The following is an 18,327-nucleotide window of genomic DNA, read 5'->3' on the forward strand; positions in this document are numbered from 1 at the left end:
TCCTGTACGCGTCAACAACTTGTACCATTACCGTCCCTTGGTAAATAGATAAATTATTTTAAAATTAATAATTCTCTTTAAACAAGTACTTTTTTCGGTCTTTTCAAACGCATCCACCATTTATCCTGAGGGCGCCAGACAGTTGAAAAAAATGTTATTTATCTTGGTATACACTCGGCCAGTACAGTTGGTCAATAGAACACTATAACTGGACTGTCTATTAATTGGAACAGTGTGAACGCCACTTGGTACCAGTGAGTCCTTGCAAGATATGCTATCACAACTGTCTGACCGTACTGGCCAGGTGTGTACTGGCTATAACATACATCTATTACACTCAAGGTAATCATCATCATCATCACCGGCTCACTATACTCGTATGTTCCTATGAGGGGCTCGGAACCCTAAGTTAGGGGTAACTAGGTCATTGTTATTCACGCTGACCTATTGCGGGTTGAACTTCACACATCTTTGAATTTCTTCGCCGATATGTGCAGGTTGCATCACGATGTTTTCCTTCACCGTAAGAACGTCGGGTAAATTATATACATATGAAATTCCAAAATCAAAAATCACATTGGTGGTATCCGAACCCAAGAGAGATTACGTTAAGTGATTAAAACCGCTGAGCTCCCAACTCTCTCAAGGTAATAAGTCTAGGTGGTTATTAGTTGACATGTCGCGAAAAACATTTCCCTACTATCAGAGAAACCTCCTGTTACCTTATAAGTCCGTATTCATTTATAATACCGTTCAAGTCTTTCGTTCCTGTTCATTTGACGTTGCATTTAACTGATCCAATGGACGTTGATTAATTACCACCAAACTACCCTCGTCATATAACGATAGGCCACATTTATCAATCAACCGAATTCACAAAATTTATTCACGATTTAATGAAAATATATCTTGAGAATAATTATAAAAATATAATAAATAAAAATCCAATCCTTTTTCAATGGTAATCTATGCTAATATTATAAAGAGGAAAGATTTTTATTTTTGTATGTATTAAAATAACTCAAAAACCAATGGGCCGATTTTATAAATTCACGGTTAGAAAGGTTAGAAAATATATCTGTAAGTAGCACAGGCTATTTTTTTAATTCCACGTGGATGTAGCCGCGAGTAATAGCTAGTCTGGAATATAATTCAACCTTATGACATTGAAATCAATTAAATTAAATTAATTAATTAAAAAAGACTATGTTAACTGATAACGTAGCTTTCAAATGGTTTATTTTTGAAATCGGCTCAGTAGTTTTGGAGTTATTCCGATACTTACAAAATTACTAGATTACGAAGTAACATAGTATAGATTTTATTAAAAGCTTTGTAAGACATTTAATAATGTTATTTTAATATCTTCCATTACATTAACATCAAAGGATATATTATACGTACCTGAAAGCGCTTCATAATAATTTCTTTTGAAGACTACTCGCATAGACGTGTATCTTTACGATATTGCGTCTAACAAGACAATGTTGAACTTTTATAGCTATTAATATGGTGAGCATCTTAGCCGTAAAATATGTAAAAAAAAATGCTCTTCATCTCTATAAAAAAATATAGAAATAAGAATATATTTACTTACATACTTGAAGTACAGTCGAAGAATCTGGCGGTGTTCTGAAATGCTACAGTTATTTGTTCATTTGCTACGACCACATGGACCAATTATTAAAAGAATGCAGCATTTGGATACATTTACATGTTAAAAGAATTACCACGTCGTTTGCGAAACTCATTGCTACAAGTTCTGAAAATGGAACACTGCTTTTTTCCCCGACAGTACATAGATAATGATTTCCTTAGATTTCTCACTAAATCCACACTAAGAGGTTCCCTTAATGAGTGTGGAATTAGAGTTTAATTTTCTACGCAATTAAACTATAGAAATCATATTTGTCAATATAAATTGTTTTATAAAGAAATACTGGAACCATTTATACGCTTGTCGAACTGTCTTGTAGGAGATAAAATAATATTAACTACCCTCCGATACAACTTGTCGGTTGAGTGCGCAAATACCGTCCCGCACTTCAAAGCACTTTAAGATGGTAACAGTTCTCGTCTCCATACAGTCGAGGAAATTTATTTCCTACCCATTTTGTTGAAATTTGAAGTATTTAATTAGGTCCAAACCTTGTCATAGTAACAAACGTATGTGCTGAATTATAGCTCTTATGGTGACAGTTTGCTGTACAATATTCAAGCAGTGGGTAAGGGAATTTAATTCCTCGACTGTGCTGTAAATCGGCTTAGAAGACTCTTGCAATGTTAAAGTTTAAGTTCTAGACATAAACACAAATTGTCATTTGATTGTAATAAGCCCTTAAGTGTAAACGTTTTCTCTATTTGTGTAAAATTAATGTTATGTTTTTTTCTTATCTAAAAATATACCAATTCAACTGTAACAAAGTATCACAATAAAAGACGACTAAACTAGATAAAATTTTCAATAATTGAATACACATGGAAGCAATTCCGTGTTTCGTCTGATGAGTGTGGTGCCGGAGGCCTAATTTTAGTCCCTATCTCTTTACCACTCTTTTCTTGTAAGGAGAGGATGGGAAGAGGACGTGGATTTGTCGGTGGGGGAAATGCATAGGAAGGGGAAATATCCTCTTTATGTGCGTCTCCTCCACCGTCGGATAAGGGTAGGCAATGCATCTGCAATTATGGATATCTATGGGCAGCGGTCGCTTCGCCATTTTGGCGGATTCAGGTGGCCGCGCCTTTGACACCTTATGTTATAAAAAAAACACAATTAATTAATTTAAAAATAATTATATTACAGACATTCATTACATTTATAGAAAAATGTATCTTACTACTACTTTCATACACATTCATACATTCTTACTTGTATTATAATGATGTGAATACGAACAATGCATTAAGGATCGTCCCTTAGACTACTTCAAAGTTAGTCAAGACTCTCACGAAATCCTCTTACAAATGCTACAATAAATAAAACTGACTACAAACATGTACCAAGTGAGGTTTTACGCTCTTTGTGTTAACAGAATACAAAGATAGTGAAACAATCCTTGGAAAGGATTTTATTTCATATTTGTAAAGCGGTTTTTGCTAATGCGCTTATTTCAGAAGAGTACTATTGAAAATTACACTGAGTTCATAGCATAAGAAGCTTTCGCCAGCGACTCCACCTAGGAATTGAAACTAAAGACTCAAGTAACCTATGTATTCTTCAAGACTACTCTAATAAATATATACTGCTCTATAAAATAATATATACCAAATTTCATTGTGATCGTAGAAGGAATTTAGAGTCAACAATGTAACTATATATGTGTGAATTTTAGTATTTCCGAGAATGTTTTTTTACGTACGAAACTGTTTATTACAAAATCTGCAATAAGCTGCAATTTTCATTCTAAGCTTAACCTTCTGTGTTATTGCGGTGTTATTTTAGATCCGTAAAAAACAAATTCTTTGCAAGTTCTCAGTGAAATTCTATTTCACATTAATAATTTTCTACATTTTATTTAAACTAGTATTTGTCCGCGACTCCGTTTACGTGGAATTAAAAATAAAACAAAAGAAAGTAGCTTATGTGTTCCTTCAGAGTATGTCCTACATTTATGTCAAATTTAATCAAGATCAGATCATCAGCCTAGGCTACAAACTTTCCATCTATCCATATAAACTTTCACATTTATAATATTATTAAGATTTTAGATAATAAATGATTGTACTAGACGACCTTAAGATAACCCAAAATTCGAACTAAAGATAATTTCAATTTGCTTCTAAACTATTTTTATAAAAAATGAAACCAATGATGTACTTTTAAATAAATGTTTAGGAGCTTTGACATATAGTTACGTAGGTTTTAATGTAAGAAAAACTGTGAATCTCACAGACACGTCTCTTGGGAAATACGATGTTCGATTTTTAAAATGTTTACCGATAGCATCGAAATACGAGCAGATTGATTAAATACGTCAATCAGAAACAAGGTACCTATTATGAGTTATAAAGATTTTTTATTGGTTACGAAAAATTACTTTTTGTACACAAATTCTTCTAAAAGTTTTAACAAACAGTTTCGGTAACAAAATAACACTAATTAAGAACTATGTTGGAAAGAAAATTAGTTACGTTAGAACTCACGAAAGCTTTAATAATTTAATGGTAGAGTTATGTTATTTGAAATAAATATCTCAAAGGTAACTTAGAACATCTAAATACTTCGAGAAATGTTTTCTCCGTTATCTGACAAAGGATAATTAGTCGAGTCAAAACAAACAATTTCTTTTTAGATTAATTGGAAATCCATTTCCATTTGACAGAGAATAAAGGAACAAAAATAAGCAACGCATTGCGATGTTTTTCACTTGTTTATTCTATCGTAAATTACGTTGACATTTTTTATCCATTTCGTGTTTTGATTCCATTTATTTTACGAGTATTAAACGTGGAAAACACAGCTTGTATTTGAAAAACAAAAGAGAAACACTAATGCTTACCTATCTCTCTTTTCCTACATTTGTTACTTTACTTTCTGCGCAATTAATGTTTCTCGTAAGTTCAAATAGTTGAAGATTGAAATTATCTATCAAATAGTTAACTTGAATATTTTTATAGCAACGTTAAATAAAAAATACTGTATTTGTAACTAATGGTCTATGATGGATCTCTATTGATGTGTTCACGGCTTGATAAACTCGATGAATAGCGAGGATCGATTGGCTATCTCCCTCGACCAATTGAAATGAAACTTAGAAATTTAAGAGACGGGACTTGTCAAGCGTCATTTTATCCATAATTGTAAAATAACAATTGACGTTGCACACTTGATTATGTGATTAGATTTGTGTTCATAAAATCTATGTCTAATCATAAACCATAAAAAAGTGTCTCCCTCAGCAAAGTGGCAGCATTTGTTACAACGTTAATTGTTCTTTACCTAGTCCGTTTCTCTATAATCAAAGGTACAAAAGGATGTGATCTTTTATTTGAATTATTCACATTTGATGTGTTAAGATTGATTTTCCGCTTGATTTTTTCACGTGAGAATTTATTATACGGAAATATTGCTACAATAACTTCATCCGACGCCCGAAGAAAGTCGAGATAATTCTTCAAGTCAGTTATTTTCTCGGGGCCAGGAATTTGTACATGATTTTATCGCTCGACTCACGTGGGGTTGATTTATCGCCATCGTTTGCGAATGGCACGCCAACTTCAATATTCGATTTACGTCTTTTAATATCTCTTGTATTAATGATCTCATTTAAAATTATTATAAACCAGCTGTTGCTGGCGACTTCGTTACCGTGAAATAAAAAAAAAATTATAAATGTAGTCTATGTTACTACAGATAAATTACCTTTCCAATGTTGCAATATTTTTTTAAATCGGCCCAGTAGTTTTTGTGTTATTTGTTGAAATGTGTTTTGACATACATAATATACTAAAATACAAATCTTTCCTCCATATAATATTAGTGCAGATTGTCGAGCAACTAAGCTGTAACATATAAGAGGCAATTTTAAAATTGATCTAAAGTCTTTCTCCCTACGGACAGATTATAGATTTGTTCCGATCATAGAATCGTGAGAACGTTTCGCAATTGTATTATTCCCAACCGTCACCCCGTACTGTCCCCACGTGGCAACAGATGAGAATGAAAAGTATCATTGTTAATATTTATTATAATAAAAATATTAACTCGTATAAATATGAAAGCAAAATACCAGCCAATATACCTTTTGTAATTTACATAAATAGGAACCTTCGGAATTGTAAATAATTCATAGAATATCCTTCGAGTCGATTCAAATTTATGTATAAACTTTGGTCAATTTTACCCAACGCAGTCTGAAGCCTTTCCAATACTTTGCGCTATATAATAAATAATAACCTGGATCAACGTATAATACAGCCTTTACATACAATACAAATCTTATTGCATACATGTTGTTTATTAAATAAACAGTTTTATAAACCACTAGCTTTCGCCTGCGACACCGTCAGCGTAAGATATAAAAAAAGAAAAGTGAGTAGCCTATGTGTTCTTCGAGACTATCCTCAACATCTATACCAAATTTTATTGAAATCCTTTCACCTGTTTTGGCTACAAACTAACAAAATCCATCTAAAATTTCACATTTATAATACTAGTATGATCAAACAGTTATCTTAAGTTGATTTTCAGTACGATTCTTTATTTTTTTTTAATAATCATGTCAGACATCTTTACTACTTTCATCTTTTTGAATTGACATCTGAGATATGACAGTAATAAAAAATAAAACTTAAAAAAAAAACCAAAGAAATCATCCCACAAATCGTTTAACCATTACCAAAGTAATTAATAACACATTTTTGTAATCGTCTAGAACTTTTTACAAAATTTTTGATTTAATAGGCTTTTATTAGTTAGTAAACTAAAACACACATCAAAATCCTCCGAGTTTCCTCATATTCAGTGACCCGGACGTAACGAATGGCGGACTTGCGTTTAACTTGATTATCACGGGGCTTAAGTTAAATTACACCGCCACTACGATGCTTCGGAAATAAGTTATTACATGCCTATTAAAGTTTACGTTAAAATACCGTGTAATACGAAATAATTTACATTTTACTAATATTATAAATGCGAAAGTTTAGGTGGATGGAGGGATGTTTGTTATAGTTTGTAGCTCAAAACTATGAACGGATCTCGATGAAATTTGGCATAGATGTAGAGCATAGTCAGGAAGAACACACATAGGCTACTTACTATTGCTTTTTTTATTCCACGCGGACGGAGTCGCGGGCGAAAGCTAGTTATAAATAAAGAATTTTGTAGTTGACAAGCTTAGTTTTAATATACATTTTCTAATGTTCATGCATAAAGTGTTAAATAAATAAATATAACTGGACGAAATTATTAATAGTTTTTAAACGACTAAAGTAACTGGCAACTAATAGTATTGAGTACTGGCTGAATATACATCGTGCATGATAGATGTCAAGACAATAGAATGACAGATGACAGTTGTCTTTGAATGGTGGAATGATGCGTTCTGTTTTTATAAAATCAATTTGTTAAATCTCTGTAAATGCTTGCAATTCAATTAGAGTGTGTTGTGAAGTTATCAATTAAGATGGTGGTCAACTAAAGATGGTGTTTCTAATGTTACGCGATTGTTATTTCATTACCTCCGACATAGATACGCTCTCAATAGAAGACCGTTACTTTGTATATGATCTACCTTCGGAATTGAATTCTATGAATAGCTCGTTCACTCCGTCAAATATATAAATGTGATATGTATTTTTAATAAGAGCTTAGTTTAACTAATAAAAGTGTTATATAGTTTTCTAAGATTCTTGTTAGCCAAAGAATTACTGGGTATCTCGTAATAAAAAAAAATGGTAGAGATTGCAACCGTGACTTACAACCAAATAACATTCTTTTTAAAATAAGATGGATATTACAAATTGAATTTCAGCATCTGAAATAGACTCTAAATTTCAGGTATCCTATTACATTTAATTACATTTAAGATTTTCGCAAATTCAATTTAAAATGTTACACAGTTCTACAATTTCTATTAATTACTTTAAACTAAAATTATAAGTGAGTAATAATTTAAGTTAATATTCAGATTATAACGTTACACGACAAGATGCAAGACAAACGTTCCAAATCTCAACGCCTCAAATCCCCTCCCCATCCCATACGCTGCCTCCTCTCAACAACTGTGTTAGAAGCTTTGTTGACGGATAAATGTGAACGTTATTTACTCTATGAGATTCGCTACGTGAATATGAGGCTGTTAGATTAAGCTGAGCGAATGTCGCGGATTTGTAAATTAATTAAAAGCACAAAATTAATTAGCTTGTTTGCCTTCATTTTACTTGTAGGCTTTGCACGAAAATGCCTTCAAGTGTGTCTTATTTTGAAGATATATATTGAGTTACAGATTAAATATTTAAAGCTATTACGTAACTTTTTAAATTTATAATTAACTAACTTTCGCCAGCGGCTCCGGCCGCGTGGAGATAAAAACAAAAGTGAGTAGCCTATATGTTCTTCCAGACTATCCTCTACATCTGTACCAAATTTCATCGAAATCCGTTCAGCCGTTTAGGCTACAAACTCTAATAAAAATCCATCCATCTAAACTTTCGCATTAATAATATTAGTATGAGAGTATGCAACACTTTGTATTCAACTATTGTTGATGGTATCCGTATTAGCTCCGCCGTGACTGATGGTTGCATACCGAGTTGGACCGAAAAATTAAAACCGCACATGAAACAGAACTGTTTTTCCAATAAGTTCCTCAAATAACAGTAGTACTGTAAACTATATTGCACTGTGTAACAGTTCAGTCTCATGTGAGCATAACATCAATGGAAGTCCGATAAAATCGGACATTTCATCCCAATCCACTTGAAAGTAATGACATTTTTTATTATTTCTGTCATGTTTACACGTAAATAGTTATTGCCGCAATTTAAAGGATTCCATTTAAGCGTTATTCCGGTAACTGTTCCCTTGCAAATGCCGTGAAAAGCGGCTTACCGAAATTGAGGTTTTTGAATGAAAACCGGAGCGTTAGGCTTGAAATTCGACCGTTCTAAAGATGTAATTTTCCTATTCAAAGATCCATTACACTTAATAACAAGCTATGAATCAATCTTACTAATATTATAAATGCAAAAGTTTAGATGGATGGATGTTTGTTAGAGTTTGTAGCCTAAACTGCTGAACGGATTTCGATGAAATTTGGCATACATCTAAAGGATAGTTTGGGAGAAAAAATAGGCTACATACTTCTTTTTTTAGGTTGCGCGCGGACAGTCACTGGGGAAAACTAGTATATATAACACAGGCAATGCAAAATGGCCATAAAATTTCACATATTTCACTGTTTAGATTGTAATCTATCGGCTCTTGACAGAAACGATGATTAACAACGTGCTAGTTACGATTACCATATTATGATAGGGAAGTATTATCAATCAAATTTGCAACGGTCCAACTTACAAAAAAAAGAAAGGGTCGATTTGACCAAATGGCCAAAACTTTACAGTATAAATACTATATTGTACAAAATACAAAACAAATGTTTTGTCTCCAAACAGCTGCTTTCATATTATTGAATTCTCCCCTATAACATTGAATTACTAAATGTCAGAAGTCATATAATAATCGTAATTCATTTTGATATCTCTTGAATGTTAGCAATTTTTTTAGCAATGTTAAGTATGAATCACAAATATGTTGCTCAGTCCTTGTATACATTGTCATTGTTGTGTTGCGTACTAAGTTTGTACTAATATAATTTTTAATAGAAATAAATATTGTCTGTTCCAATTGTTTGTTGTAATATATTTTAGCGCTTGCAATAAAATATTATCGTGTTTTTTTGCCCGTGTAGTTCAATCCAGAGTAGTTCAATCGGGCAACGTCACATAAATTACACAATACAATTTTCTACTACAGTGAGCATGCGCTTAATAATTCAGGATGCAATGGTTGTAATGCTTGCATTTAGATCACACCGTGCTATCCTCAATATCAATTTACTTGAAGAAAAATCAAGCTAATCTTAAAGAAACGTAGTGAGAGAAATAAAAAAATTTTTCGTCAAACTTTCTACGTCGCACAATTTTTACACATTTCATTAACACACTAAAAGTAACTGAATTTTCGTCATCACCATGAGGTATCTCGGAACCAATTCGGATTCATGCCAGGTCGGGAGACTACCGACGCCATTTTTTTTGTTGTGCGAAAAATTTAGGCGTGTGCTTAAAAACCTGCACGTGCTGTTTGTAGACCTCTAAAATGCGTATAATAGGGTTCCGAGGAATGTTTTGTGGTGGTTTTTGAAAGTGAATGGAGTGCCTGGGAAATACCTGCAGGCTATGTATTGGCGAGCCAGTACAACGTCCTTCTTGTTACATGCGATTCTTCCCTCCACATTACATGCCCATTGGGACAACTTTCAAACTTCCACTAACATACTCATTTCGTATCTTATCCATTCGTGTTACCCCACACATCCATCTTAACATTCGCATTACTGCCACATCTCCTTTCTTCCTTCCCTTTACTATGTTTTAACTAGATTTTAGTGTATTAATGAAATGTGTCAGTAAACATGATTAGTTACACTAATGTATATTGGCGTTCCTTGTAACCAATAACGCGTTGAACCTATCAGGGTCATTAATTTATGTCATGCATACGCATATTCCTGTCAAAAGTGTCATCTATGTCATGACGTGTCATGCCGCGTCATCCGTGTCATTCGTGTCAGACACTTGAATTGATGACTGGAGAAATAGCCCCGTTAAGATGACGATGGCTCCTACGTAAAGTATCGTAAGGCACAATTTTGCGATTTATACCTTGCTTTGTGTAATTTGAACTAAGTTAATAGTTAAGTACTAATTTATGTGTGTTTTGACGTTAAATAATTGTAGATTTCCGTTGTCTATTGTTGTTGTCTTGCAAAATTTGCGTTTGAAACATACGATAGTTTACCCATGAGCCATCATTGAGTAGTATATCTATTTGACCGCAAATTATAACAAAGGAAAATATACGAATTAGTTTGATGTGGGTTTTCACTGCCGAAACACCTACAGCAAAATTATTTACCTGTTGTTGCGGAGTATGAGAGGTTCGACGATGTTTTCGGTATGTCGATTGATTTTGAATAAAAAAGGTAATAAAAAACCCACCAACTAACGTGCTCATACAAGTTTTAACTTCAAAAACAACAAAATTCATCCACGCTGAACCACCATTCATCACGTTTATCTAGAGCTCGAATTCGAACGGAACGCTTTTGATGAAAGATAGAGTTTTAAATATTTTATTCACAGTCAGTGTGAAACGTATATATAACAGTGGTATTCCACTGTCGAAACAACAAAAACATACAGCAAACACTTTCTTTCGTTTTAAAAATATAGAACAAAATGTTTTTGTACATACGGTCATGGTTACCTAAGTCATTGAAATGACGGATAAAATGTAAAAAAAAGTTACGTTCCATTTTTCATATCGTAAAGAGGCCAATATTATTAAAATCTATTTGATCTGTACCGACCTCGAATTCATTAGTCTGTGGAAACGTATTTTTATTTATGATACAAATATTTATCCTGGTTATATAAACGGGTCGTGTATTTACAGGAAATTGGGACAATATATACGAGGCCATTTTAATTACTTTCTTGTTTTTGACATCATGTAACAACGAACGTTTCGAAATTCAATAACCGCGTAGCACTAAATCTATTTTCACCATGTAATTGAAGCGTATTTCCGAACACTAAATTGAATATTTACATTTTTTTTTCATCATATTTAAATACGACATACCTCTGAATGTAATCAAAACAGCCTTGTAGTGAAAATATGATTTCTAGTGGTGATTTCAAAGCGATCGATTATCGTATTAAGGACTTGTCTTAGTAATTCATAAAAACTCCGATATCTTTTTTAAATACTGTCCATAGATTTCTATTCATATTTGTTATTCTCTCGCTTTTCATTTGTTTATTCAAGTATTCTCTGATGCTAAAGGTGGATTAATTTTACTCAGGTTTACGTGGTAGTGGCTAAAGTGCGTTGTACTCAATGCATACAGCGAGAACGGTGTGAAATATAAATCGAAGCGCAGGGGCTAATGGAGTTTTCGGTGAAATCGAAGTGAGAAATTCGTGTTGCAATATTGCATAAAATATATTTAATAAACCCACAAAGATTTACTTAATTTATTATGAAAATTTTAACTAAACTTTACATTTATAAACAATGTTTATACTATCCTATACATTTGTGATTTTAAAAACATTAGCGTCAAGAGTTTTTGACATAAAAATGAGATATGTATTCTGTTGGGTTTATTATACAAAAAATCTGGAAGAAAAAGGCCTAAAGCATGCTTTTTTGCAGTAACTGAACCAAGATTTGGCCTAAAACCGCTTCAGCGCATGATGATGATGGTGGTGATGATGATAACGATATTGCCTCCACAATCATCATAAACATATTAGTTATGTATACCTATTTATTATGAAAGATTATTGGATTTTTTTAAAGCGATGTAAGCGACAAACAATTGATGTATTAGTCCGATGGCTTGTTATGTTGTAAATTGTCAGTAAAATCATAATAAACCTCAAGGTTGTTCGAACCCACTTATATAAAGGTAGAGTCACACTTGCTTTTTTTTTTTTTTTTTATAGTAAAAGGGGGCAAACGAGCGGCGTGTACACCAAGGTGGTCAACGACGCCCATGGACATCCGCAACACCAGAGGAACTACAGATGCGTTGCCGGCCTTTGAGGAAATTGTAGGCTCGCTTCTTGAAAGACCCTAAGTCGTATTGGTTTGGAAATACCGCCGAGGACAGACCGTTCCACAACGCGGCTGTGCGGGGCAGAAAGTTCCGCGAAAACCGCACGGTTGTGGAATGCCAGCCATCGAGATGGTGAGGATGGTACCTGGCAGTCTGTCGTGTCGTCCGATGACGAAACTCGGCGGCAGGAATCGTTCCAAACAACTCCTCGGAACACTCCCCGTGGTAAATGCGGTAAAAGATGCAGAGGGAACTGACGTCCCTCCGCAAGGCCAGAGGATCTAGCCGATCGGTAAGAGCTCGGTCGTTGACGATTCGAGTCGCTCTCCGTTGTATGCGGTCAAATGGAAGAAGCTGGTATTGGGGTGCTCCCGCCCAGAGGTGCGAGCAGTACTCCATGTGGGGCCGAACTTGCGCCTTGTAAAGTAGTAGGCGGTGGCCCGGCTGGAAATACTGCTTCGCCCTACTGAGCACACCCAGCTTTTTGGAAGCCAGCTTGGCCTTATCTTCCAGATGACCGCGAAACTGAACGTCACTCGATATGTCAACGCCGAGAATACCGATACTGGCTGAGGCAACCAGGGGAGTGTTCTCGAACCGGAGATTGACGACGAAGGGGTCTTTTTTAGCGGTAATGGCGCATACTTGTGTCTTTTTAGGATTGAAATCGACAAGATTTTGTCGACCCCAATCCGAGACTTCACCCAAGAGGGTCTCCAGCTCAGACACAAGTTTGTTCCGGTTCTCATCGGCAATGGCCCGAGAAACATTAGCGCGGGCCGTGTACAGTGCATCACCGGTGCTATCGTCTGCATAACAATGGATGCTGCGTATTCGCAGCATGTCATCTTACGTCTTTCGTCTTTACGTCTTTACTTAAGATAGCAAGTGTGTCTCTACCCTTATTTATACGTCGACAGATAATAATTTGAAGCGCGGCAATATTCCCGGGAGCAATATTGAGCAAACACTGTGTTTGACATTCGGTGTTGTTTATTTAAACAAGAAATTAGGAACATTCCGTTCATTCGAAAACCAAAGTATCTTCTAGGAAATACAATACTTTAATGGGATAAAACTAGGATAAAATATATTCAGTTTTATAATTAACACAAATTAAATAATAATTACTAGTATGAAAGAGGATATGTGTAAGAATTAATTTAGATGTGACTGAAAGAGTTGTATGGAAAAATAATGTGTATGTTTACTGTGTCGACCCTTTGTAGAGGATCGAAGGATGATAAATAATTAAATAATTATAGTTAACTTAGTATTCCACAATCTGCCCCAAGAAACTGATAATCTAAACGATCTAACAATTTCTGTAGTTTTGGCAGCGGTCCAATACTGGCGTACTTCGATATTAGCCAGCTTCGTTCCCTCGAACTTCCATCGATGTTACACAAATATTGTTCAAAAAAATTCTTTTAGTTTAGTATTCTCTTTATTTAGTATTAATAATTTACACTTTTACTCACTACTAAGATAAATCCATCTTTTTAACTTCTACTAAAGTACAGCATTGCATAGTCAATCGAGTTTATTATAATACAATTGTATGAAAAGTACACATGAGTTTATTAGAAACAACCAATATTATACTTGGAACTAATATCGAACGCTAAGGTGGTATCCGTTCTATGTTATTAAACCTGTCATCCCCCGGCCCTAAGCCCGCAGCCCCAAGTGTCAACTGCAGAATATTCTGAGCCCTAAATGTAGTTTATTTTGTGAGAAATAATTATTATAATGTTGCACGCGGTGAGACATAATTGTAACCCTAGTACAAGCGTCACGAAAGTAATGAGATTGAATGTGGATGACTACAAAGGTATACGAAAGTATGCATAGATTGTGTGAAAGAGGATTTGATGGGAATCTACTCTAGCTAGATTAAGTTATTGACGTCTGTCTGTAAATGTACTTGTTGAATATTTAACATTTTGTAATTAACGAAGTTCGATATGTAAAAGATTTACGAGCAATTACAGTTTATAGATCAAATGCTTGTTCAATACGAAGGTAATGAAAAGACTTTCTAAGCTGTAAGTAAACCTAAGCGTATCGACTTACTAAAGACAGAAGTGTACGTGAATGAAATCACAAACCGGGGATTGAATCTTTATTAAATTCCTATTCACAACAAATGCCTTCGCAAATCTAGAAAATCTAGGACTTATAGAATTCATGAGAAACGTAAAACTTAGGGTATTTATGGCCTGGACTTTTTTAATCTTACTAATATTATGAATGAGAAATAGATAGATGGATGTTTGTTAGAGTTTGTTGCTTAAATTGCTAAATGGATTTGGTTGGAAGTTGATTAAATTTGGCATAGATGTAGAGGATAGTCTGGAAGAATATAGGGAAGATATTTCAAGACCACGCGGATTAGCGTACTTGTAATGATGCTTGCATTTTTTTTATCAAATATCAGTAGAGTGTAAGGTATTTCATAGGCTATTAAATTTACAAAACGAGCCCATCTGGGCGTCTAGATAAAACGTCACATGTTAAGGTTAACGAGTTTTTGGTGAGACGGCGCTGAAGCGACCTTAATATGTTTTATAAAACCTTCAATACTCTGCGACCAAAATAGCGCCTGAAGATATGTACGGCGCACATTTAAAATGAGCACTTTGAGGTTATAAACGTTTACGCTATGTAATATCTGTATATAAACAACGTTACCGTCACTTTTATCTTAGCAAAGTCTGTCTATACATCTGTCTGTCTGTCCGCGAGCCGTGTATGTTCCAGGTAATTTCCGAAACGGCTAAATCGATTTCGATTGGACTTTCACTGAAGGGTAGCTGACATAGACGGGCATATTATAGGCTACTTTTTTTCTCTTAATATTGCGTGGACAAAGTCGCAAGCAACAGCTAGAAGTACATAAATACAATTTATTTTATCTTTTACGTTTCTCATAAAGCTTTGAATATTTTATTTAACGAAACGTTTAATAAATAATATATTAATTATAGAATTCTATCAAACTAAAACGAAATAACTGAGACCGCGGCCTTAGTCTCAAACAGTTCATGCGTAAAACTAAGTTTAGAATTTCTAGCTATATTATTAACGACGCAAGTGGTTATGGATTGGCCATACGCTTCGCCGGGAACCCAGCCACATTCCCATGGAGGCCCTGGAGTGGATTCCACAAGGAACGCGAAAGCGTGGCCGCCCTAAACAAACCTGGCGGCGTTCAGTGGCGGCCGACTTGAAGGTAATCGGGCTGTCATGGTCCGAGATACAACGCAGAGCCCAAGACAGAGCGAGCTGGCGGCGTACTGTGGACGCCCTCTGCTCCACTTTGGGGACATAGGAAGAGAAGAGAGAGAGAGAGAGATAAGAACTATTGATAGAATTCATTTGTATCGTTTCATGTATAGTGAAATATTACATACATGAATTAATGAATGAGTGAATGAATAAATGAATGAATGATTGACTGAATTCTAAATTACATAACGAGATTTTCTCCGTTAAACCTTAGTTCACCCTAACGCTAATGCATCACAAATATAAAAAAAAACTTGAGCAACCCTGCCTACCCTAAGTTTTTTTACAAATTCGTGTTGCAAAATTATCAATTAGTATTGTCTTTATCTAAATTAGGTTAAAAGCATTTTGAGGTTATGTAAAAAAGGAAAAGATATATTATCACAGTACTCATCTTTCGTATGTAAAAGGCTTTTATATTTTTAGAGTTAATTGAATACTTCCGTGAGTTTGCGGGTTACTTATTTTATATGGCTTTCATTTTGTACATTAGAATTATATTTGTAAAAGTTGGAATGAAATTTGTTATTTAAAATATGCTTTTCTCGTTTTCTCAACATTTTAATTTGAAATGCGATCTAATATAAAATTCTTTCGTCTCTTATTAATTTAAATATAAATGTTTTTAACGTGAAATGATATAAAAATATCTTATTAAGTAAACAGGTTAATCTTTTAAACAAATTAAATTTAGGTTAATAGTCTAACGAAATGTTAGCGCATAGATGTGAAAATGTAAACATAATTTACTCGAGTATTGCAACTTACAATATGTAATGAAAAACCGATATATTAAGTTAAACGAGACTTTTCATTATTTCATTAGGCGTCCTAGTTTCTTACTAACGGGAGTGGGAAAGGAACTTAAAGTGGGTCTTGGCCACATAAAGATATCATCTACCACCTTCTGCGGTACTGTCTTTGTATCATACTAATATCATAAATGCAAAAGTGTAGATGGATGGATGGATGGGTGGATGTTTGTTAGCGTTTGTAGCCTAAACTGCTTAACGGATCTCGATGATATTTGGCATAGATATAGACTAAAGCCTGGAAGAATACATAGGCTACTTACTTTTGGATTTTTTTTAAATAGTCTACGACTACGACCGCGTGGATCGTCGTTTTAAATACCAAGTCATCCCGATCTCCCAGTCTCAGGTATCTCAGTGTGCGCATGTTACTGTGGTTTTTAACTGTCGCAACACTTGTATAGAGACATATTTATTTGTCATGTATGTACATTCTCTTAACAAAACCAAAGAGAGTGAAATGAATCATTACAAGTCGCGACTTTCGAAAGCCATATATTGTTACGCAATAAACGATTTAAACAAAAGAATATCGGCTGTAGTAATTGTTTCGGATTTCCCGTAGCGCTGGCGTGCACGTAAGTGGTTACTATGTGAATTATCCACAGGCCGCTTCCTGGGTGTCGTTACCCTACTTGAATAACAATCGACGTTTGTTTCGACTTAACGTCACTCAATATTGTATTCGTATTTTGAAATCGGTTCCAGCAACTTCAATTAAAAGTTGCATGAACACGATATGGCTCCTGTTATATTTGTAACTGGAAAATTGTTTTTATTTCGCTTGATTGACAGGCGGCTAACTGTTTCAATATACCAGCGGTGGCGAACATTAACGTGTCACTGTATTCTTTTTAAAGAAATGTTTAAAGAGGTAATAGACATGCCATCAAATATGTTCGATTTCGTGGACATGGTTAATAATCTCGTTGTGTTCAGTTTCGTCCACTCTAGAAATAATACCTACTTAAAATTATTTGGAACCCATTATAAATTTTAATATCAATGACTTGTTTATATTAATATTATAAAGAAATATTTGTATTTTTGTATGTATTGAAATAACTTAAAAACTTTTCCGCTAGAGAACTTTTTAAAGGTAGGGCAACACATCTACAATTGGCAATGTCTATGGGCAAGGGTCACAGGTCACTTGCTTGTTTGCCACTTTATGATGTAAAAAAACATTGTTTTTATAGTAAAATTTAATTCTTTTAACGCCTGTCCCACCAAATTGTATGTAATGTATAAATATGTAAAAGGTATCGGATTTTTTCCCCTTATCTGAAACTGACATCATTTTTAAGCTATCTACGTCTTTATCAGCCAGTGGTGGGTCAGGCCCTTGTTCTTATAAATACATGCGAAGATATTCTACATCAATCATTCAGCAACGTTTATTATCCATTACTAACATTTATCATGCTGCCAAAACTTACTCCATATTTACGCTTGACTACGTTTAATCTACTGGCTGTAACAATTACAGTAATTACGTTAGTAATTTTGATATTAAATCGATTAATTTCTTCAAATCAGTGATGTTTTTCTTGTATTTTAATGCTGCTCGGTTCAATTTCTGACGAAAAGTGACGTTAAACTTAAATCTTTAGAACGACTTAGAATCTCGTTAAATTACAGACTTAAGTGGTTGTTAAGATTGCTTTTTAGCTGTTTTTTTTTGTTTCAAGATCAATTTTGTTCATTTAATTTGACTAAACTTGTAATTTATTAAAATGTAAGAGTTTGAAATTTACGGAATCTATATTCTTGCTGCCTTCTTTTTTTATTTAATATTAAATTACAAAATACTCGTATTTTTTGAAATGTGTTAACATGTTTTGATAAATAAAATATTAACACATTATTTG

Source organism: Papilio polytes, unplaced genomic scaffold (genome assembly GCF_000836215.1).
Source record: "Papilio polytes unplaced genomic scaffold, Ppol_1.0 DF824124.1, whole genome shotgun sequence".
NCBI classification, from domain to species: domain Eukaryota; kingdom Metazoa; phylum Arthropoda; class Insecta; order Lepidoptera; family Papilionidae; genus Papilio; species Papilio polytes.